Raw genomic sequence first — 25,330 nt, 5'->3', positions numbered from 1 at the left:
TTTAAACTGGTAAGACTTAAAGATGTGCAAATGGTAAACTTCAGTCACGATGCACTGCTGACCCGATTGTGCAAGTGAATATTGCGTCATGTCCCGACTCCTAAACGCGAGTGTGTATTATCGCCGCAGCGCTTGATGCTTGCCTTGCACAACACATTTGAGAGAAGAGATAGAAGACGCGCGGCACTGCTGAACACTCACGCTGTTTGAGAAATTGCGTCTGGCAGATAGTTGTTAAAAGAATGATTTGATTTTATAATCTGTGTGGATTACGATTGCGGGAATTTCCCGCATATAAATGGGAGACCTGCGGGAATGATTAGAATTATACGCAATCCCGCGCCGTAATTCGAGCCCTGGCTTCTCTACATACATCTAGTACATACAATTACACTGACTGACATTTTACTGGTCTAGTTTTGTGGCTAGCTCCGCCCACAGCAAAACATCATTGGCCCAAAATAAGGGTTTAACAGCACCAGCCGCTTGCTTAAGCCATCATACGGTCAGACTACAGCATGCCAGTAACTGCATTACCATTTCATCCCCTGTCCAGAACATCTGAGTCTTGTGACGGCAATAACAGAGGTGATTAAAGTCACCTGAGGCGGCTAGAGACGGGTGAAGAGAGGCTCCTATCGTACTGCGCTTCACTGTCTGTCCACACACACACACAGTCATGAGTAGTGTTGTCACGATACTAGAATTTCTAACTTCGATACGATACCTTGAAAAATATCGATATTCGATACCATTTTCGATACCACGGAGAAAAAACTGCCACAATATTAAGGGGGTATTTTTTTTATTTAAAGCTAAATATAACAAGTCTAGAACATGACAATGAGGTATATTTTACATGAACAAAAATGTCCTGAGTTCTATTTGTTTATATTTTTTAATTGGACCAGAGCTAACATGATGTATTTTTATTACCTACTGTTATCAAAGATTAAAATATACTGTAACAAAAAAGCACTTAACAGTATCAAATTGGAGGATAGAGAGTCAGTAATGTATAATAATAAGATTAAACATTCAATTTTCAGTTAAAGGCATGTCATTATTGAATTCAGAGATGCCATTGTCTAGCTGTTTAGTTTAATTCATATCTGTGTAATCAAATTGATGATAATCGTTAATGAAGGAAAATTGCAGAATTAAATAATATTTTTTTAATAAAGTTAAATAGGCACCAGTTAATTTACATTTGACCACAGTTACAATATTTACTTGTCTAAGATTCCTCAGTCAGATTATGTTAACTTTAAGAATTAAAACGAGACAACACAGACTCTTATCAACAACAATATTAGGCCATCTTGGTTAATGTTTCAGAAAAGTTCAAATGGGAAGAGTTACAGTGTTTCCTTGAGGATTTTTTTAGCAGTGGGGGCAGGTCTGTCCAAACAACAAACACCCCTGATGCTGAGCATATGCTGCTAAATAGTAGCCTACCCCTGGAGCCTGTTCCTTAAGTCTGTTTTCACCTATACAATAATTTAAAAAAATGAGTGATGTGAGGGATTATTGATAGTCAAACAATCTGTTGGGTGCCCGCAGCCCGCTCGCGTGTCCGCGCTATTCTCCGACATGCCCGCTCGCGGTGTGTAGCGCGTGTCCGCGCTATTCTCCGACTCCGACATGCCCGCTCGCGGTGTGTTTTTTGCGCGTGTCCGCGCTATTCTCCGACATGCCCGCTCGCGGTGTGTAGCGCGTGTCCACGCTATTCTCCGACTCCGACATGCCCGCTCGCGGTGTGTTTTTTGCGCGTGTCCGCGCTATTCTCCGACATGCCCGCTCGCGGTGTGTAGCGCGTGTCCGCGCTATTCTCCGACATGCCCGCTCGCGGTGTGTAGCGCGTGTCCACGCTATTCTCCGACTCCGACATGCCCGCTCGCGGTGTGTTTTTTGCGCGTGTCTGCGCTATTCTCCGACATGCCCGCTCGTGGTGTTCTTTATCAATCAACCAAAGCCGGTCGCGGGGGCGCGGCCCTCGCCATCTTTCCATTCACTTCACTTTTGCTATTTAACCAGAGCGAATGAGACGAGTGCGTCACGTGTGGTGTTTGTCAACGCGCCTTTTGAGAGAAGTGAAAGTGACTGCTCGGCTAGTATCGATACTTCGGGAAATTAGTATTGGTACCGTTCAGATATTTCAGTATCGATATTTATCGAAATATCGATATTTTTGACAACACTAGTCATGAGCACTTCATACACAATTCAATCACTGTCGCATGTTTAATTCAGTTAAACTTGCAAATAAAAAGTTGTGAATTTTCAATCAATGTGCATTTCAAACATGTCTGTACATGATAAGTGCTTATGGGTTTACAGATGCTCACAGCTGCACACTGTGACCCCAGTATGTAACCCACACAGACACAGGCGCATCAGGACAGCAGTGTCACCACACACACTCATGCGGAAGTAAACTGGGCTGTCGGACACTGCAGAGAGGAAAGTGAACACACTTAACCGTTTCATGAGTGTGTGTGTAACTCGTTCATAACGAGTGATCAAGCTCGCCTAAAGGGGGTCGCACACCGGACGAGAAGCGCAGCGCCGCGTCGCGCAGCGCCAGGTCTTTAAAATTCGAACACATTATTCTCTATGAGTGTACACACACCGGCGGCGCCATTCGGCGTCTGTCCGCGGCGCCCAGCTACGGCTCAGGACCTTGTTCAGAACCCTGCCGCGCCACAGAGCGCCATTTACATAGTTTCATATTAAATTTACATGTATTTGTCTCAAATCGTCGTTAATGTATACTGACTTCACCCTGTGCTGCAATATACATTTAGTTTAACATTCCTAATTTAACAGCTTGAATAAAGTCATATTGGAAAAATATATAACATACATAGCCCTTTTAAATCTTTAATTTTCCCCTGTTGTGCCATTTTCCAAATCAATTACTAATTTATTTTACTGTCTATGCTCTAACCTCAGTGCGAAATAAGCATAGGCGATGTAACGTTTGCCTCTCGTGGTAACATTCACTGTAATATACTGACACCTACCGGATTTACCAGGTCACAACAACACACTTCAGGTAATTTCTGTAGCGTAGTAGCGGAGCGAAATGGACGACGAAAAACTCATCAATGAAGTAGGGAAATACCCTGAAATATTTGCAATAAACCACAGATTTTTCAAAGACAACATAAGGAAGTCAGCAGCGTGGAGGAAGATCGCAGATGTCATCGGATTTTCAGGTAAGATTCTCTAATTATGTTAACTTACGACCTGAGGTAAAATGTTCTGCCTGACGTTAGCAACGACTGTAACAGTTACTTAAATGTACAGTAAAACAACGTACAGGACAGACATTATCTTAATTCCATAATGTCCTTTAAAATAACAGTATTTTTGACCACAAACTGACAATTATGATATTTCAATAAATAAATCTTCATGTTGAAAGACTCCAATAACCTGCCACCAGTGAACCACAGGAATACTAATTGATGTTAACAATGAAACCAAGAGCTTAAGCGAAAAATATGTAACACATTTGTTTTATTGAACAAACAAATAATATTAGTAGCTATAAGAAATGTTGAAATTGATTTGTAATAATACATAAATATGCTAATAATTGATTAGTGCAGTCTAATATTAATGTTAATCAAAGACTAAATGATTAGGAAAGCAGGCATACATTAAGATATTAAATATTTACATACATTATGATATCAAGAAAGTGATAAATTCTAAAATCAATTAAATTTAATAAATAAATAATTAAACTAAACTATGGTGACCATTAAACCATTTCATTCTGCCAAGATACATGTCCCTCAGAGTTGAAATAAGAGCAGAATTTGTCTCGAACTGTGTAGGCCTCCCTTGCACCACGAAGTCCACCAACAGTAGAAATGCTCTCCATCGATCCAGGAGTTGGGCCACTGGTATTCAGCCACCTCTCTACTTCCATTGGCTTGAGAAGAAAGTTGTGCAGGATGCAAGCTGACAAAATAAGGCTGTTTATTTTGTCAGGGTGTATGTTGATCCTGCTATGTAGGATCCTCCAGCGAGATGACAAAATGCCGAAGGCATTTTCTACTACATTGCGCGCTCGAGACAATCTGTAGTTGAAGATGCGTTGTTGTGTAGATAAGTCCCTACCAGGGTAAGGCCGCATCAGGTAGGTTTTTAATGGGAATGCTGCATCCCCAACCATGGTGAATGGCATGTTCCCCAGATGCTCTGCTCCTGGAAGGTGCTGATCATCTGGCATCTCCAGCTTGTTTGCATCTAGAGCCTGCCCTATGGCTGAGCCAGCAAAGACACCCCCATCGCTTGACCGTCCATACTCTCCAATATGGACTAGGCGGAAACGATATTCGGCATCAACAACAGCCAATAATACTACCGAGAATGTTTTTTTGTAATTAAAATAAAGGCTGCCTGAATGTGGTGGTGCAAAGAGGAGGATGTGCTTCCCATCTATCGCTCCTATGCAGTTAGGAAAATTCCACCTACATGAAAATCTTGAGGCAATATTCCTCCACTCCTGCTCAGTTGGTCTTGCTAGGTGTGTATCCATCATCCGCCTGTTAATAGCTGCACATGTGTCCTTGATGGATTTAGCTACTGTGCTCTCCCCCATACGGTAGTTAAAAGCAATCGTTCTTACTGAATTTCCTGTGGCCAGATATCTGTAAAACATAAACATTAATATACACATTAATTTCTCCCTCTTCACAGAAAATGAGTGCAGAATGAGATGGAAGTCCCTAAGAGACAACTACATCAAGTGGAAGAAAAGACAACAATTGCCAAGTGGCTCTGGAGCAGTGCGTCAACAGGAGTGGAAATATGCTGCTGCAATTTCCTTCATAAATATCTTCCTACAAAATAGAAGGTACTATTTATAGTAATACACTGTGAATTAAATTTATTAAAGTATGATTTGAATTAGACTTTTAACTGCAAAAAAAAAAATGGTGTAAACGGTATGCTCTTGTTTGTCTCTCTTTCTTTTTCTCAGTACAATCAGTAACGTTGACTTCGACACCTATGTGGATGTGTCGACCCATGAAGGTGATTTAGAAACACAAATTACTCCAGAAGAGGAAAGCCCAGTACCAGAGACAACAGGGACCGACAGTGAAGTTTCAGGATGGCCACAGAGACCCAAGAGAAAAAAAAGAGACCCAAAAAGTCCAAACACACAAATTAATGAAAAGCTTATAGACTTTTTAGCAACACCAACAGTGCCACCAAAACAACATGATGAAACCGAACTTTTCCTTTTAAGTTTAGCACCTCAAATGAGGTCCTTGGGAAAAAGAGAACAAACACGTGCAAAAATAGAGATGCTACGTATTCTGGATGACCTGGATGTGCAGAGTAATCAGGCACATCATGGGCAAGGTGTGATTAGCTATCACACAGGACCACCACTGTTTGGTAGCTGGAATGCTCCAAATTAAAATATTGTGGCTCCATCAGCTTTCTCAACATACCATATTCATAATAGATAACTTTTGTTTGTTTTGGGAATTGTTAACCTAATTGTTAACCAAACATCACATTCTACAGTAATAAAAAACAATATCTGTATGTAATCTAACATAAAACATTATGTTAGATTACATACAGATACTGTTTTGTACTACTGTAAAATGTGATGTTTGGGCCCACCCTTAATTAAATGTATGTGGAGGCTGGCTAGAGTGGTCAGCAATTATTTTTATTATTATTAGAATTATCTATGTGTACATTACTGTGTTATCTTGACATATGGCTCACATGGTAAAATCCAGTAAATTAATTATTGTTTTGAAAATATTGTCTTCATTCTTCCAACAGCATAATAAATGTAAACTGTAAATCAGATATAAAAGGTTATATAGAAAATTGCTTACCGCAATGTTACTGCAAGTTTTTCTTTTGGCCCAATAGGTGTCCGGTAATTTATAGACATCCCTGTGATGTCAGGTCCAATGACTGACAGCAGATCCTCCATCTGCTCTGCATTCATTCTGAAGTACTGCTGGTGCTTTTCTGGACTTAATTGCAGCTCCTGAACAAGGTGGTGGAAAGTGCCAAATTGTTGCCTTTTTTCATTTAGAGGGTGTACCCAAATTCGATTGCCTTTTTTTTTCAGTCTGTGATGTAAAAGTAGCAGTGCAGCAGTTTTTTTTTTTTTGTCAGTCAAAATTGTATCTGTTTGGGAAGAATAGGAAAAACAGGGCATTCATACAAAAAAGCCTTCATAGGTTACATAGGTTAAATATATCCAAATGTAATTATGACTGTTGTTGAATAGTGGATAATTTAGAAGAAAATATTCACTAGTACCGTAAATTATTACAGAAAAACTATTATTAAACTAAAATATAGTACATTCATCATTTACTGAAAGAAAAACGTTCCTTTTGACAGAGAGGAGTATGAGTAATGTTTAAGATTTTATTATTTAGAAACTAAGTAATTTAGCTATATAAGAATACACAATTATTTCTTGTATGAGTTATTTCCTCTAATATGACTGTCTAGGTGACTTTGAAAGCTGCAAGACCTTCTTTAAAAATACCCTGAATGTCAATTCTATTCAAAGTCACATGATACAAGACCCCTGCCCAAAAATATCTATAGGATGTAACGTTATTACCATTTTTGGAAAGGATGTATGTATATATGTGAGAAGCTTGGCACTGATCAGGAGTGATCGCCTGCAGGAGATCCTCGGCTTTGTTAGTTAATAAAGTCTAATATTTCTGGCATCAAAGATTCTTGAGAAGTGATTTCATAAAAAAATTGAAACCACAACAAACCCTAAATAAATAGCTGTCATTATATATAACATTATGTTACAAAGAAATAAATTGTCAGTTACGTATAAGATAAAAAAAAGAATATATCAAATAACTTGTTTGTTTAACGTTTTCACTCGGGTTAGCTAAACGCTAGCTAGAATACTATTGTATTATGTAACATAGTTGCCTAGACAACGGATAACGTTACAACAAAATAACAGACTCAACAACGTGATAGACACTTTTACAAGATTAATGTTCAAACATCAGCTATTATTCAATTAACATAAAACATAAATAATAAATCAAGTTAAAACTCACCCATCGTGCAGCTCTTCTACCAGGAGTTGGTTCAAAATTGAGCTCGCGCGAATAGAATGTGCGCGTCCGGTGTGCGATACCTGGAGTTGTCCTAGACGTGGCGCGGCGCTGCGCTTCTCGTCCGGTGTGCGACCCGCTTAAGACTTCATAAACATGACAAACATCCACAAGAGAACTCCAGCAGCACACACTAACACTATTACACCGCTCATCCATCAAGATCTGATTGGATTACAAAAAGCGGATTATGATATTTATTGGTTAATATGGTTCACACCCACTCGGCCTTGATGATGTCAGCAGACGGTTGTTGAAAGATTGTGTAGATGTTTTATTAACATGAACTGGTTAACTGACTTGATTAGCTGACATTAAGGGAGCATTTAGCCAATTATAACAGCTCTATAATCACTGTGTTGTGTAAGTTACGCTCAGCTTCAAGATCTCCAATGTACATTTTTTTTGAAACATGTGAAATGTATGTCGTTGTAATTGGAGTTGTCAAAGAATAGAGCAATACCTTGTAGTAATGCAGTGCTTTATCAATATGTTTATGCGTTGGGCTAACGCAAACAATAACTGATCGGGTCATCTGGCCAATCACCGCAGATTAGCGTCACGCAAAGGAAGGGGTTTGGAAAAATTAGTCGTTGAACGAATCATTTGGGAGTCGGTGAGCAAATCCAGTAAAAATAAATGCATATTATAAGACAACAAAAGAGTTTTTTGTCATTGCATGCATGTAAAACTGTAGTTGGGGACTCCCAAAACATTATTAGGAACATTTTGAATGCCATAATAGGTGCCCTTTAAACATCAGGATGATGCAATTACCCAGGAAAAAATGAAGAGTGGAAAGATGGGCACTTCCTGTACTGACCCGTCACAGGAGGGGCAATCCGACTTATAAACGGACTAAAAAGAGTCCATCGTGCTTCATTTGGGACACAGCTAGACTCTGCTTGGATCGTCACATTCAGCAGGTTAAATGGACCCTGAAATGAGCCCTATATTAACATTTCAGCATCACGTGACCTGTTGCCCATGACGACAGATGCACCATCTTTAGGTTTAAACATCATGAACCAGCAAGGTCAGTGTTTGACAGCTCAAAAACAAACTGTTCCTCATGGATGCCGTGGGTTTATTCGCCTGCCGCCCCTTCCAGTTGCCGGGGCTCAGGGTTGCTATGGAGACGGGCAGTTCCTGGTTACGCATGCACTTAGTGTCATGTCAACTCAGCCGCAATAAAGGAAGGTCAGCGTTGAATACAGAGGGCCGCACAAACACACACTGAATCTGTGATACCACCCGCCGGGCTGGAACTAATCGCCCTCGTTTAAGAGTTTTAAATAAACTGGAAACATCCCTGAATACACTCCACTCCAGCGAGTATGAATTATTCATCAAGCGTTAGAAACATGCATTCGGCCTGGACTGAGGAGCATTTCATCAGTGGTGTGTGTGTGCGGAGGAAGAGTCCCTCGCAGTCTTCATCAAATCAACACCGACCCGTCATTCAGCAGCACAGTATTCCCAATCACTCACATCAAATTACTTCATTAATCAAACATTTCTAAACTTCAAGAATTTTCTGTGGCAAATCTGAGAGAAAGTTCAACGATATCAACTAAAGAAGGTTTAATACAAACATATTTAACCCCAAATTTATTATATGTTCATACTGTTGGAAAACTGGTCAGCATTTACAACAGCACAGCAATATTAATTATTGGCATGAGGAAATAAAAATCAAATCTGTTTTTATAGCATTATCAGGGTCATAACTTCAAGGCAGGGCTGGGTATTGGCAAGGGCCTCACGATTCGATATCACGATACATGTGTCACGATACGATATATTGCGATACGATTACATTTTGCGATATATATTGCAATACTTTAAAAAAAATCAACATGTAAAAAAATAAAAGAGGTGAAAATACACCTTGCTGTGTACCAGCTGGGGTATTCGGGTATGTGCATCACGTTATATTAATAACTCAGCAGAAAAATAAACACTTCCATTCCGATTTATTAGCAAAGCTAATAGCATTGCAGTGTCCCTGAACAGCGAACACACTGAAATCTATGAAGTGCATATTGTGTCACTGAACACTTTTAAATAAAAATGTAGATGCCACAATTAAAAAAAAAATGAAATAGTATGTTGTAAATAAATTAAGTGCATTAAATTAAACATTCATAAAACTGAAATAGTCAGTATGGTTAATATTCAACGATATGAATATTTGCACAGCCCTACTCTCTATATAAAATGTACATTTTTGGATAAGCAGTGTGTTGCGTGAGCCAAAACATTAGCTTCTGACAGTATGAAGATGAGCAAGCTAAGACACCACTCACAGACTCGCATTACAAACAGAGAAGAAGACTGATGAAGTTGAAGTACTGTATTAATTACAATCTTTCAAATCAATCCTACGATCCAAGGTCATGTCTGAGAGTGTCTTTATGTGGCTTGAACATGTGTTTCTCTATAAAGGGCGGCCCGGCTGAAAGTCTGGGAACCACTGGTTTAGTGTTGCTCAAAGCCGGTGGCATACGTGCATTTATATAATGACTGCATGTTGTAAAGAGCCAACAGATATATGATCAGCGCTTGACATTAACTTTTTTGCTCACTAGCCAATGTGGCTAGTGGTTTTCCAAAATGACTAGCCACGCAGCATTTTTACTCGCCACAGTTTTGTTGTTGTACGTTTTATATGATTAAAATTGACAATGGGGCTGAAAACGTGCTAAAATGAACTAATATTATCATTAGCTCTGATAAGGTTGTTAAGCTCCTTTTTTGATAACATGTTGTCTAAGATACACACATAAAATAGCTTCTTATTGTATATAATAAAAGTGCTGCATTGTTTGTTTGTTTTTTGTTTTACAGCAGTAAATACTGCAATACAGAGTAGAACAATTATCTGCATTAGAAACAACGAGCAAAGAATAAATAATAATTTTAAAGAAAAAATCCACAATTAAGGCACCAGGATTACAACTTTATATAGGCTATATAGGACTATATAGGACTTTGGATTGTTTGTTTTGCATCAGCTTTTCCTCAGAGCTCTGACTTAATAATTATCATCATGAAGCTCTGAGTAACTGGAGATATGTCCACCTGAAACAAGTATAGGCCTACAGGTCTTTATTTTCCAGATTATTCCCACAAGCGCATCTCCTGCTTTCTTTCATGGCATGATTAATTTTATTAAAACATAGAATTAACTCTGGAAAGATAGTTGTGATATGACGTGACATAAGGGCAGCCCTGCTAGTAGTTAGGCCTACACCGTGGCCCTTAATCATGAAGATGATTTTTGCTTTAATACCGGCCATGCACACTCACGAACTGACTGAACGCTGTGTTGATGTGTGTGTGTATGCGACCAGTCGCGTGTGATGATCGTTCGTTTGGCGCGCGCACCCTCGCGCAGCGGCACTGCAGGAGAGCGTGAGACACGCCGGTGGTCTGGATTCTCCTGCTATTAAAAAAAGATCGCTATATCATCACATTAAGTTGATAATTAAGGGCAGACTAAAACAGCCCAGTTCGTCGCACAGTCCGCGAGTTTAATCTCCGCGTGTCTTCTTGTTTGCAGTGTTGTCGTTCAAGAGGATTCACGAATGGACCAATGAGCAAACACTAAACTATGTGCAGGTGGTACTCATGGGAGTGGTAGTGGCATAGTGTCAAATTGCAATTCGTTTGTTATGTCAGATGTCCTTTGACAAGACTACAAATCTTCAACACGCCAAAGTGGCTAGTGAGAGTGACTGTGTTACCCGCCACGGGTGAAATGCACCCGCATTTGGCGGGTTGGCGGGTGTTAATGTCAAGCCCTGTATATGATGTATACAACATTACAGGGCAGAGCTGTGAAATAATGACAAATCATTATTGCTGATCATAACTAATTCAGTCAGTGAGCGTGTACACTGACAAATCTGGCGTTTCAGCAGTGACTAATCTAAACGCCTCTGATTGGCCATTGCATTCATACGCTCAATAGAAATGTGTGTGACTGGTAATAGTGCTCAACACTGCAACTTAAACACGTAAAAGATATATTTTAGATCTGCTCATGTATTTATATCAATGTTATGCCGCAATCAACACTTTTCATTATTTTTTCACTTTAATTGCGACAGTCGTAATACTCGGCATTTGTTGTCCCTTAATCTTAATTTTGTGCTAATTTTGATGCATTTTTACCCCAACCCCCTGACCAACATTACTCCTACAGTGGGTAAAAAATTAATAATTTAAATAAAATAATATTTTACCCTAATACTAGTATAGTGCAGCTGTTATATTTTATAATAAATTAAATTGTGCTTTATCTAGGTCTGGATGTATGAAAAATACACAGCTAAAAAGGGATCCATCCATCCTCAAATTTCAGGGTTCTGGGCGAGAAAATATTTAACTGAAAATAAATTCAGTTGGCAGGACTTACAATATAAAGTCCCAACGTACATAATTTCCCCAGTTTCTCTTGAAAATAAATCACATTAGATGTGCTGCGAATTCAGTTTAATGTGGTTTCTGATACAAACTCTAGTGAGCTGCCCACGTAGACAGCCTTTATAGCCATCATGGCAGCAATATAATTTTTTCTTTTTTTTTTAAAGCAGGAAGTGACAATATTTGCCCTGAAAATGACCCTGCCATGAGCTCAGTGGAAAAAATCCATCTAATATGACAGAGGAAGCAGGAGAAACTCAGAGCCGGGTATACGAGCACACTTTCATCTTTGTGAAGTTTAGTCTAACTTCTATTGCTCTCTACGTTTACAACCCTTCCCCACCGTCACAGCGCTAGTAAAGCGTGAGGTTTAGAGAAGAGTGCAGTCCACATCTTGAGCTGATCAATGAGAGAGGAAGACTGATGTAAAGATCACAACACACACACACACAGATCCTTCACATGGCCAGCTCATACATCACCACACCAGCCCGAACGCTTCCAGCTGTTTGGATGAACTCGGTCAGTTCTGGAGCGCGTACAACATGACATCATGGCGTTCCCACCCATCCGAGCCGGACCGCTCCGACACACGTGCATCCAGAGAGAGGACTGGACTCGAGATATCCGACCCAGGATTCACTGCTCTCCACAAACACAAGAACACGAGCCGAAGCCGTGAGGAGCACAAGCTCAGTCCAGATGCACATTATGGGCAGAACTAGAGATGCAGTGATCTTAGGACGTGAAGAACACACCGGCCAAAGACGACGCGGCGAGATTCAGCAAACTCACGCTCACCTGCATCCTTCATGTCCCCTGCTTTAAAAGCACCAGTGAACGTTAAAAAAAGTTACTTTATTTTCAAGAAATCTACAACTATCTGACCTCACACAATAAGGACATGCATTAGAAAACCAACTCATTTGTTAATGGAAACCAATCCCCTGAGCAAACGCTTGAAACATTACGCGAGATGTAATCTGTGCTGCCATCTGTCACTCACGGCCTTGTGTTTTTGGGTGCCAGTGTTGAAAATGTTCATGTCATCAGTTCGGCCTCCCATCCGATGCCAACATCAGGAGATTACACAGGAACTGAAGCACAGAGAGAGAGAGAAGCTCTGTGGGTGAATCAGCTTGAATCCCGTCATTAGTGGAGCGGGTGTGTGTTGTGTGTCGGTGTCCCTTCGGGAGGAGAGTTGTTTTTCCTGACGGTCCCTGTGGACACTGCGGTCTCCATGCGCTACAGCTGACATCATCCATCGACTAATCATTCACGTGATACTGTTGGCCACATCAGAGACTGATCTTCACACGGGCACAAACATCACAAACTACGGCCCTGCGTAAAAACATCGCAGAATTTACTGTGTAATGCAGAATGTCATTAGTAAATCAAAAGTAGGGCTGGGAACTGAATCAAATGGTGATATTATGTACTGTAGGCGTTTGGGACTCTCAGCTCGCTACTCTGTTGAGTAGCATTTTGTTTGCCAAAGATGGCAAATCTAATTAATATTGAGATTAATTCAATTGTTACACTCCCCCTGTAGTCAATTTTATCCCTTAAAACTCATCTTTAAATCACCAAAATTACACATTTAAACATTTTTTTTTTCCTTGAAATAAAAAATCTTCATGCCTTAAAATAGCTTGAATGTAACTCGACACCCTTGCCTCGTTTAGTATACGTGGTTCTATGAATATGCAAATGAGCCATTATTGTTTTAATTTTAATACATTACATTAGTTTTAAGAATTCAATTGATTAGACAGTATATTCAAAATATTCAAGATTTGTATTAACAACTGGAAGTTGGAAATGTCATTTTCAGGTCTATGCTCAAAAAGTTGGACTGAGAGTTAACAGGTTAAACTAGTAAAAACCAGAAATAAACTTGGGGAAAAAATAGAAATGAGGAGGAACAAATCAAACTTCCTGGGGCCCTGATACAGCACCGGCACCAGACACACTTTCCAAAGGCAGGTCCTACTTTACAGCAGAGAAGTAGAGCTTGATCGCTCACGTCACCTCACTGAAGCGTTATGCGGTTATTTTTAATAAGGTGTGTGGAAACGGGGACAGGTCTGAGGCTGTGCTTCCTGTCAGGCCGTGCCCTCCTCCTAACGCGGTGGCATGCTGGGACACGATTGCTCAACCATTCGGAAGGGTTGTGGGAATCGGTACGTGAGAGCCAGCGCTCGGCCCATGCACCCCCAGAGACCCGGGACCGTCACACACACACTTCAGCTGCTCACTACACCAGTGTCTGAACACTGAGAGATGTTATGAAATGGATGAACTTTAAGGCTTAATATAATTTAAACGGATGAGTTTGTAAAAAATTCACCCCCCTCACAGTCGTCATGAAGGGCAAAATTAGCTATATACACCAATACACCTCTTTGCACCAGGTGGGCTTGCTACGATAGTCGGTGTTATATTTTAGTTTCGTTTTCAAATTAGCGCCAATTTAGGGCACAATAACAGAACAGTGCTGCTCCGCACGACCGCACCATTATGAATGCCGTGCAAACGTGCGCATTTTACGTTTGCCTTTAAATTACCGATATAAAAGCCCCCTTTTTCTGCTGTAAAGTTGGGCATTTTAACATGCGGGTTTATGGGATTGACTCTCTTTTGGAGCCTGTCTCTAGTGGCCAGTCGATGCACTGCAGTTTAAGTCACTTCTGTGTTTGATTCAAGAGAGACTGGAAGGTTACAGCTTATTCACAGACGCACACTGACGGTAAGAGCATTCGACAGAGGTTTAGTGCCAGTGTGTGTGTGTTTCTCTCAGACTGATTAGAAAGAGAGAGGAGGAACGGCCTGGGGTTTGGCTTCTTCCCAACCATAGTTAAAAACAGCTTATCTGCAGGAGGCCAATTTACAGAGCCAACCTTTCACCTGAAGCCCAAGAGATGAAGTCATTTGGGTAAAATGTGCTCCTCAAATCACAGCGCTTTAACAGCACTGCTGGATTTGTCTTGCAAATACTGTCGTGTGCAGCAGTCATTGGGCTCTGAAGCACAGTCTTCACAAGATGCGTTTCACGAAAGCATCATTAGCCAACTGTAGAGTAAATCCCATGCTTTGACAAGTGCGTGTCCCAAACACATTCCCAGACAGCATCATGGACCCGTGTGGTTGAACTACAGCTCTCGGCCTGTGGTTAGGAGAGGAGTTTCGGTTACTACGACAGACTCTGGATCATGCAAAACATTCTTTCATTACATTTTTTACACACAAATGTTGTTGTGTTTTAGTGTGTGTATGCAATTAAGTCAAACAGCTGTAAATAAAGAGAAATAATCTAGGGTTTTTCAGGAAACAGTCGTGACAAGCTAGTTCATTTCTCCAATGATGGTAGTTTAGCAGAAAGCGGCATTATTGCACGCCGGTGAACAGGATTGGACAACAACAGGGACTGAAGGTTCGATTACAGCTGAAGAAGAAACAAATGCTTGTAATTAGACTAGCAGACCCTGATGATCTGAGATGACTGCCTTAAAAATATTGGCCTCTGTCGGGCAAAAACATTGCATCTCCATCTCTATTTCTATTTCTTCCATAAATCATTACTATCGGTCGCCCTTTATGTCTGTCTGTGGGTTTTGCAAATGTTTAACCAATGAAAAGTATTAAAAAGTGTTTGTGACTAAACCTTGTAGCTCCATTGGCTCCTGAAACGGTCACTCAAAGCTCATAGCTCCGCCCACCTCTATCATGAATGAAGTGCTGAAAACTAGGACAATCATTTCATGAAAAGCAGTGTTTTTTGAGAAACAAGGTTTCCACCCGACAGTGACTATAGTGGATCATAGATACTGTGTGTGAAGGATGTGAATCTTCAGGATGCTGAACTTATGTGGCCAAAAAAAATGACGACAAAATGTTTTATATCCATCGATCGACATCAATAATTATCACGATAAATGTCAAATCTTGATTTCTTTAAAGAGAGATTGAAAGAGAGTGAAAGTTACCAGACAGCTGATTGGTTTCATCATCAGAACATGACAAACACTTGCCCAACAGGTGAACATTTCACAATTAATATTACATGCTGTCTCGTAGAAATGCACATTTGACCGATGGGATGCAGATTTATGTTCATCAACAAAAACATCTGTAAAAATTGTAACAACCTCAATTTTATAGGAACCTATCAAATGTTATAGGGTAAAATGTGGTCTTCCATAGTATTTGGATCATGTTAACCACAGGTAAAACCAAGCTTTGCACCTCACTACCATGGTAAAATGTAACTGTATGGTTTCTATGGTATTTGTTATGAAAAACAGCAGCCTGAAGACATTAAGTAATACATAATACAAGTGCACAAAACTGCTATAGCTTAATAACAACAAACATATACTGTAATCATATTCCATTACTCCTTTAAACCATTTACGGCCGGTTTCACAAGACAAGGCTTAAGCTAGTTCCCGAATAAAACTCATGTTTGAGCTGTTTTAACTGAAATCATCTCTTAAAATATGTCAGTGTCATTGTTTTGTCTGATGATGCACATCAGTAATGTTTTTGTAAAAGCTACTTAAATGCCCTAACTGAACTAAAGCCTAATCCTGGCTTAATCTAAGCCCTGTCTGTAAAACCAGGCCTTAATGTCTACATTAATAATATAATACAATGCAATACGAATATCCCACATTTCTACCACAATCCCATGTTTCAGTTACAGTAAATCATGGTAAATGTTGAGGACTTGTCGATTGAAAAGCCTTCTGCGCGGTTTCCTCTGGCTTTACACTAGTTTAAATCACGAGGCATTTGATGAGTGGTTGTATGGGAGAACTGCACCGGACTCTAACCTTTTTCACCGAATCTCACAGCGCTGATGAATGTTTTGTGTGGTTTTGTTCATCATGATTTTGGATTTTGAAGCTCAAATTGACCCTTTGCAGGGATTTTGATTTACAGGCGCTCTGACCAATCATAATCTGCCATTTTGTCCAATCATAATCTGCCATTTTGTCCGACAAAGCAGTCAGGAGAGTCAGTAGATTGACGTTGGAGGATATAAACTTGGAAAAACGAAGTGTACTGACGTCTTTCAGCGGTTAAAACAACTTTCCTTATGTTCATTCATGTTTCTCTGATGCTATTAATGAACTAGAAGGAAGAGATGATCGGTTCACGAGCAGCTTTAACTGAGGCTCTAGCGATCTGTCAGACACATTAAAGAGCCAAAAACGGTATGTATCGTTTAAATTTCGTTAAAAAAAATTGACCAAATTTGCGTTGTCAGTGTCCTCTCTGCTCCACGATGTATTTTTTAGTGGTCGACCGGACGATATTTGGCATTTTTTCAATATCGGCATCGGCCGATCAGTTTTTCTGATTGGCCGATGTGTTGGAAGCGGGACTTTTATTTTGACGGGCGGCGCTGAGAACACCAGCGCCTGATCACACAGCGCTCACTCACATTCATTAATTTACAATCTCTGTCAGTCATTTCTAATACTTTGTTAGACAGAACTGGTAAACAAAGAAAGTAAATGGTATGCGAAACCATCATGACAGCATCATTAAGCTTTAGGACACAGCTTGGTGAAAGTTACACCTGGCTAAGAGTGTGTTGATATCACAGTCTTTCCTCTGTCATGGAGATGATGGCTGTGTCTTCAGGGCTTCTGTGCTCCGATCAGGGGCTTTTCTCTGGCCTCTTCATAGCAGTGAATGCTAATTGGTCCAGTTCCCACTGATGCTGCTGACTGTGTGCCATCATCATCATCATCATCATCTTCATCACCAGAGGAGACTCCCGCTGACCATCTCGTCTTCCTCGTCCCACTCAGACCGTCGGCTCCGTCCCTGTGTGTGATGATGAAGCTCCTTCAGGTTACCAGCAGCACCTGTCCTGTGTGTGTGTGTGTGTGTGTGTGTGTGTGTGTGTGTGTGTGTGTGTGTGTGTGTGTGTGTGTGTGTGTGTGGCGGTCATTAGAGAGGAGCATGGATGAGAACGGGTCAGGACGCTCACTCTGTGAATGGAGCCTTTGTGCTGTGGTTTAGTGTGACTCAATGGGCCGCAGAAGAGAGGGAGTGATGAGAGAAAGAGGATTGGTCTGTTCCCTAACATACAACACTGGCCATCACAATACATGAAAATACTTTTTCATGTACAGTTTGCTTTCTTTAATAGTTTGGTCCAATCCGAGACGGAACCCTAAACTGTAAAGAAAAAAGATCAATCTACATTGTAGAAAAGTGAAGCTGCCAATGTTTATTTATGGCCCTGACATTATATTTAACACTTGAATTTACATCAGTGTGATAACTACCCAAAATGACAGAAACCATTTTTGGAAAAAAATTACTTGAAGTGTAATTTGATTGTTTAGTCTCATTAGATTACATGGAGAGGCCGGGGTTTATGAGCTATACTGGGACCGATCGAAGCGTTTCGGCTTCACTTTTCAGGACTCGTGCGGCACACGCATAAGCAAAGCCCACTGTGGCTTCAGATACGCGTCGCAGCGGTCGAATAGCCTACACACAAATGTGCTGAAATGCCATTTTGGTAAATATCCTCGTAAACGCAGTCGGTTATGTCTTAACCCTCTGGGGTTCTTCATTTTAGACTCACACTCAGGACCTTCGGGTCAAAAATGACCCGGAGGGCGGCATTAAGATACATTTTATTTGAGTAAAATCAATGAAATATATTTTTGTTCAATAATATTTTTTCTTTTCTTTTTTGGTGTTTTGAGGTAATTTTATGATTTATAATTAATATTTATGCAATAATTAAGACCCATTTTGTCCCATTGAATATAATAGAAAATGTATACATATAATTAAAAAAAAAAAATTATTAAAGCTGTATTTCATTTTAGAGTCAAGTCTAGGCCTCATGAAAGCAATTTTTGAAATGAGATCGGAGCCATCTGGTGGACACACTGAGCATTTTTATCACGCAATAGCACATTTTTACCACATTTTGTCCCGAAGTACCCCAGAGGGTTAAGTGAATGTAAACATTTGAGAAAGGCATGTGAAACAGCACATTGGTTCAGTGCATTCGCTCTTAAAGCGACAGAAGCCTATAAACCGTCATTATTGTTAATTGCTAAGACAAAGATAAAAATCGCTCACTGCATAAATAACTGTAGGTTTAATAAGGATTGGGCTTAAAAAAAATTTTTGTTTGGTTCCGGTTTCCGACCGACCCTGTCAATTTATGTGCGACCCAAATTTATTTTATGAGCTTGGGGAAGAAATAATAAAAATTAAATAAATACACAAATAAAAAACTTTGAGGCGAACTATAATTTACGTTTTTGTACAGCACGCGATGCAAGATGCCATCTGTTGTCCTCCAGCAAAACAAACGAGGCAGCTACATGGTCGTTCACACATCGTTCGTCAAACTGAACTATAATACATATAGGCTACAAGTTTTTTTTGTTTTTTTTTTGTCATTAAGGACACTTTTATTCATATACGCACACATACAAATGCATGCATTCATAGGCACGCACACACCACATGATGAGTTACAGAGTAACCTCCATCCGCCTCCCAAGTTTCATTAAAAATCATCCCAAATCCCAATACCCTCTTCTGCTGTCTACCACTTCTTTCGCCATGTATTTGTTCGTTTCTTTTATTATTTTATGCAATCCAAAACACTCTAACCTGCCGCGCTTCGTATCGATCGTATCGTATCGTATTCGATCTCCAGAGCCCGTCTAACTTGTCCGCGACAAATGGATTTTTGAAGGACAAGTAAAAGAGAATTTTACTTGCCCGAACGGACAAGTAGCCTGATTAGAACATCAATAACAAACAAACAAATAACTAGGGAATCACTAAACCGAGAGAATGATTTTATTACATTTATTGTAAGTTGCGATCAATTGTGGATAATAAATGCATTAGCCTGCTGACGGTGAGGTTGCGCTGTTGACGCTCGCGCAGCCTCTCGAGGAGAAATCTACACACATGAGCGCAGCACACACACACTCAGTTAACAACATACTGCCTATAAACAAATCTAAATGTGGAGTTTCTATATTTTAACATATGTGTTAAGCAGCCTCAATTATTTTTCCTGAATACCATATCACGATTGAAAGTGTGACATTGATTTCCTACAACAGTTCAATAAACAGTTACAATTAAGTCACTTACATTTTAGATGAAATATTGGCTGTTTTTGTTCTGTTTCTGCAGCGAAAATAGTTCCAAACAAAAATCACAGCAGAACCACGGCGCATCTCACAGGAACACTCAACCTGTTTTCATTATTGAATGATTCAGCATTTTGACCGAATCGGTTGAGTCAAAGATTCAATGACCCATTAATTAACATCTGTCTCATTCTTGAATGAATCAACCGTTTAAACGAATCGTTTGAATTAATGAATCAATGACTCACTCATTAATACGGCCGCCTGCCGCCACCTATTGGCAGTTTAGTGTTATGTTTATAAGTAGCCTAGTATACTTCTTTCCGATGTTTCTTATTTGTACATTTAAATCAATTTCATAACATTATTTTATGCAATTGTAATTTTTCAGTGTAAATTATTTAATTTGATCAGCCCTACTTAGGGTAACAGTATGCTTCATCTTTCATTTTAAATTCCTAAATTTGATCAATAAATTCAATTATTTAGAATAAGACGACACTATAGGGCATTTAATAAGATTGGGGGAGGGGATGCCCTTCAAAGGTGCAGATATTACAATATGCCAATTTAAATATCAAAGCTGATTGAACACTGATGAGAACATTGCTTCAGAATAAATAAATTAAAAAATTAAAACAAATCCGGACAAGCAACTTTTTTACTCTGACAAGTGAATGACATATTTACTTGTTCGGAGGGCAAGCACATGAAAAGGCTTAAGGTCGAGCCCTCAATAATTTCCTACCTATTACTTGCTGCTGCCACTAAAAAAAAAAAAAAAAAAAAAAAAAAAAAATCCCTACCGACCCATGACCTCAACTGACAACAAACCGGAACCAAACTTTTTTTTTTTTTATGCCTTAGTCTATATTTAATGTATACAGCAGTATTATTTCACATTTGATTACTTATTAAATTTCTGTTGTAGGCTATTACTTCTCTGAATCCCACTGTTGGCACATCGTCCTGAAAAAGCACTGTTTATTTCATTTGTTTTGTTTGCAATTAGTTTTTTTGTTCTTATTTTATTGCTGACTGTTTACCTGTCTTCTGTAACAGTTTTGAGGACTTTTTACTTGCACTTACTAACCTAGTATTAGCTTTTACTGAAGTATCGATAATTGTGAAATTTCACTGACATTTAAAATGCCTGGTCTCATGAAATAAGACTGATGTACACGATCAGGATGATGATAATCATGCTGGATTGCGTCGATCACTAGTTGAGTCAGTGTTGTTGTGTTGAGCGTGTCCCGGTCTGGCGGCACAAACATGGACATTCGGTGGCATTTGAGTGAACAGCTGTTAAAGCGTCTGCTCAAAACGTTTGCAGGTTTTCATATGGAGAGCTGGACTTCTGCTTTTCCAGAAGAACCACATGCTGATTTTTCTCCTTGACAGCCATCACGCAGTTTGAGCACACAATTATTATATAATACTTTGTTGCACTGTAAAATCATCTTCACTACGAGCTAAGCCTCTGACTTTTCCTTTTACTCGTCTCATTCTGACATCCAAACAGGAGAAAACCCGGATGGTTGTAAATCTGATGTAAACCCAGATGTGGTGTGTTGACAGCGGTTCTGTTTCCTGTAAGCCGGAGGACAGGCGAGCCCGGTGACGGTTGCTATGGTGATGCGCACCTGTGGGACAGCGACGCCGTCCCGCCCACTGCCCTAACATGAGACGAATGAGAGGACAACAGAGCAAACAAGACGCCTCTCTCGTCTCAACCCATGTGTGCTTTACTCTGATCTCTACATGAAGAGCTTTATCCGGCTCTTCCGCTCTCAAATCCCAAACTACACACACAGAAACCAGTGTGAACATGACCAATGCGCTCTGCCTTTCTGATTATCATCATATTATTTCAGTACTTGATCTGTATAGCAGATTGGTGGGCAAGTACTAGTTACTTTTTTAATACAAGGCGAAGCGGCTAGCCAATCATAATCATAACAAGGGCATCTGCATATACAAGTCTTAAAGGTACAGTAGCAAACAGCAGGTTTACTTGTAATGGGCAGAGAGGGTGGAAACATGTCCATGAAAACTAAATTATGGCTGTTTTTGTGCCAATAAACCTCATAAGTGGACATAGGCTTAAATAACTTATTAATTTATCAGTGATCATTTGGAAAGTCAGATATTTAAATGCTTAGTAAGTTTAATGATCAAAGCTCTGTAGTTTTAAATCATATAATGCAGTGATGATTGACAGATGAACAAATAAACCTTCCTCAAAAGCCTGATGATCATATTTTTCTGATAAATAATGTCTGGATGATCAAGTAAACCTCAGTTGCTTCAGTCCAGGTGAAATATTACTAACAATATCAAAGTTATTCTTGCGTTTCCTTGATAAATCGGGTCAGATTTGACCCAGAAAGACACGAGAAGCTCGAGCTGAAGGAGGACGTTTGTACAGTTACACTGAAACACCTTTACTGGATAAACGAGTCTGAACTATCAGTCAGAGACAGAAGAACTGGAGGAGATCGAGTGACAGCAGAGATTTGATCATGTTCATCATTTATAGGCCTTAGAATATAGAAACACTTCTTTTGCGACGCTTACATTTTTCTCTTGAATTAAACTGGCAGCTTGGAGGAAAACATTAGTGATGTTGAAGAAACTGTAGGATAACGTTACACAGGGCGACGTGCGGGACAGCCAAACAAAGCAGCATATCTGTGTATCAATCAGAAGAAGATGTGTGTGTAACGGAGTCTAAACCACTAGGGTGGATGCAACAACCCGAAGCACATCAGATGAAATGAACATGAATTACTAATAAATCAGTCTGGTTTGATAGAACAGTGTTTGTGACTGCTATTTGACTAGAAAAGTCAAATCAACAACTTGCATGCAGCACCTTCCCAAAGCCAAATAACCCAGTATGGGTCAAACAAGACGATTCCCTTTAGACGTCCACAAACACAGTGATAAGAGCGAGCAGACAAACAGACGGAGGGGGTTTCACACTTACATACGGCTCATGCAGTAATCTCACAACACACTCGACGTACAGGAACACAACACATGATGCTTTTCCTTTGTGTGTGTGTGGGTGTGTGTGTTCGTAAAGACGCTACACGGATCTGACAGATGGTCTGGGATAAAGCTACACTGGTATAGACTCAGAAAACCATCCAATTGGAAGTAAACCCTTCAAACCTCACCCAATCGAGGTCCGCTAGAGACCCTGACACTCGCCACAGGCTAATCCCAGCGCAGTGGCCCAGCGGGGCGGGGGGGACACGCTTCTCATGACGGACCGCTTGCGTTTGGCAAAACAACACCTAAAAGCGTTTAGCGGGAATGAAACCGTGCACCGGCTGCTCTTGTCAAACATTAGCGCGAACACATCACATGACTGCACGTACACACACACACACTTACAGTTACAAACGCAAATTTTTGCTCCAGAAACCTGCAGCATGATGATATACGCACGTATGCATTAGACACAGTGTGATTGACACAGGAACTGCATCACACTATCAAGTGTAGAAGAAAACACTGTGTTTTGTACAGAACTGCGTGTGCAGAATGATAAGAATGTCTGTTCTGTTGTATCACTTTGTATTATACACACACACAGTCTCTGTTTGACACCACAGATTTCCCCTTCACACGCAGTGTCTCATGCAGCTACGCATACTTGCACTGCATTATGATTTTTGTGCATGTAATGGAGCAGAAAACCGAGTTGGTGTAGATAAAGGTTTCCCAAACTGGGGATTGAGAGGGAAATTAAGGGGGTTTGCAAATGTAAAATTAAAATAGACTCAAAGAGAGTGTTTAGTCGCATCCCATGTGACCATTAATCAACAGATAGGCTGTTTTAGTGCAAGAGGTTCTGCCTGACAGAGCGGTTGTGAATCCTGGTAAACACCGGCGTGTCTGGATTCACATGCTAGTTTTGAGATTGTTTCGGGCCTTAAAGTCACCATGAAATCAAATATTGCCGTGTTTATGCTAAATGTTTTCTCCATGCACATCATTATGGTGTTTAATTCATGCGTCTCAGAATAATCTTGCATCAGAATAAGTTCCTCTCGCAGCATCTCTTCTCTTCTCTGATGACGAGGGCGGGGCTATAACCTGTCACTCACACCAGATCCACCAATAGCAAACCACAACCATCCAATCAATTCCCCACAGACACAATCAAGCCCCGCCCACATTTGTTCTTGTTCCTGAAGCGTTTCACTCGTGTATACAGCACAATACTAAAGACTGATGATTGCAACTTCCGCTTCATGCAGCTTTAAGCACTTTGCGAAAGCATCAACCAACTAAAAAATGACTTCCCTCCAAAAATTGTTAAGTTGTCCTGTCTGTAAATTCTCCAGTTACTGTCCTTTATGTACATCTTCAAATGTACATACAATAATCACCTCAGATTTTCAGTGCATTTTTACAGCATTTTGTGAATTTTAAATATATCAAATGCCATGCTGCAGTTTTGTTATTACATTTTTTTGCCATCAGCTACAACATTTTAGTGAAGCAATTAAAAATGAGGCTTGACTTTGAGGGTCGAGCGAGCCTGCGTTGTCGCGTCGCGCGCAGTGTGTGTGTGTGTAATGTAATGCACATCTGGACAGAAGGTTCGCGTCACAGAAACGATGCAGAAGATGGCGCCGCGTCATCCACGCGTTTATTGCGTGTTAAAAACACAACCAGACCAAACACTTAAAACACACAGCAAGGACGACACACACACACACACAGAGCTGTGATCGCGCGCCAGCCACGCGGGCAACTCGCTTCATTAAGGGCACGTGCCACTGAACTTCAACGAACAAAACACGTTAACATGATTATTACGGCCTCCAGCTGTTCAAAACGCCCTGTTGTTCTGCCGTCCATCACCCAGAGGAGTTCAGGCGAGTAGCAGTGGGCGCTGTAAACATCACGACTGGAGATTATAGCCTTACATAAAGACGCCATAGGGGATTTGACACGGCCGTGGTGGAGAATGTGTCCATGTGTTAGATATGAAACACACACACACATGTAACTTACATCATCACACAGTAACGGTAACTTAGACCAACGACATTTACAAACACCACAGCAATGCGATTAACACGCGAAAGGCTGTAAATCATCCTTACACGATTCATTCAACACACAGATTCACATGGATCTTACTCAGAGTGACAATCCCACACACATAAACGAGTATTAATATTACACCGAACAGTTTATCTTTTGAAATACGTGACATTAGACTAACGGCTCATAATGACGTGCTCCTGCAGACTTCAATCAGATCCATGCGGGATCATCTGTAGGAAATACACACAAACACCGATGATATGATTAAAAGCAGCCTTAATCAGCCTACCTTATTCACTCTAGACGAGCTCAGCGAAACTTTCAGGACGAGGTCTCCGGGAAAGAGCTTCCGACAGCCTCAGAAATGTAAAATTGAAATTCCCACACCGAAATCTTTCTGGGAGAAAAGCCAACGTAGTGAAACAAGCGAAGCCTCAACCCCTCCCCTCGACGACGCGCTGAAACCCCGCCTCTGCGTTATGATTGGCTGGCAGATGTCGAACTCGAAATGTAATT

The 25,330-nt window shown here is 40.3% G+C and overlaps 1 protein-coding gene across 20 annotated transcripts in view; it reads right to left on the bottom strand.

Annotated features, from left to right (window-relative positions):
- epb41l2 (erythrocyte membrane protein band 4.1 like 2) overlaps positions 1 to 25,264 on the bottom strand; it is a 101,855-nt gene extending 76,591 nt beyond the window's left edge. For all 20 annotated transcript variants that reach the window (XM_056236359.1, XM_056246515.1, XM_056255184.1 and 17 more), the window contains exon 1: positions 25,104 to 25,264. The gene's annotated coding sequence lies outside the window, so the exon portion shown is untranslated. The remainder of the gene's footprint in view (positions 1 to 25,103) is intronic.
- Positions 25,265 to 25,330: the final 66 nt, after the last annotated feature.

Source organism: Rhinichthys klamathensis, unplaced genomic scaffold, assembly GCF_029890125.1.
Source record: "Rhinichthys klamathensis goyatoka isolate OS25496 unplaced genomic scaffold, OSU_Roscu_1.1 h1tg000001l_1, whole genome shotgun sequence".
Classification (NCBI taxonomy): Eukaryota; Metazoa; Chordata; class Actinopteri; order Cypriniformes; family Leuciscidae; genus Rhinichthys; species Rhinichthys klamathensis.
The sequence above is the reverse complement of the archived record's forward strand: the minus strand, read 5'-3'. Positions and strand labels throughout refer to the sequence as shown.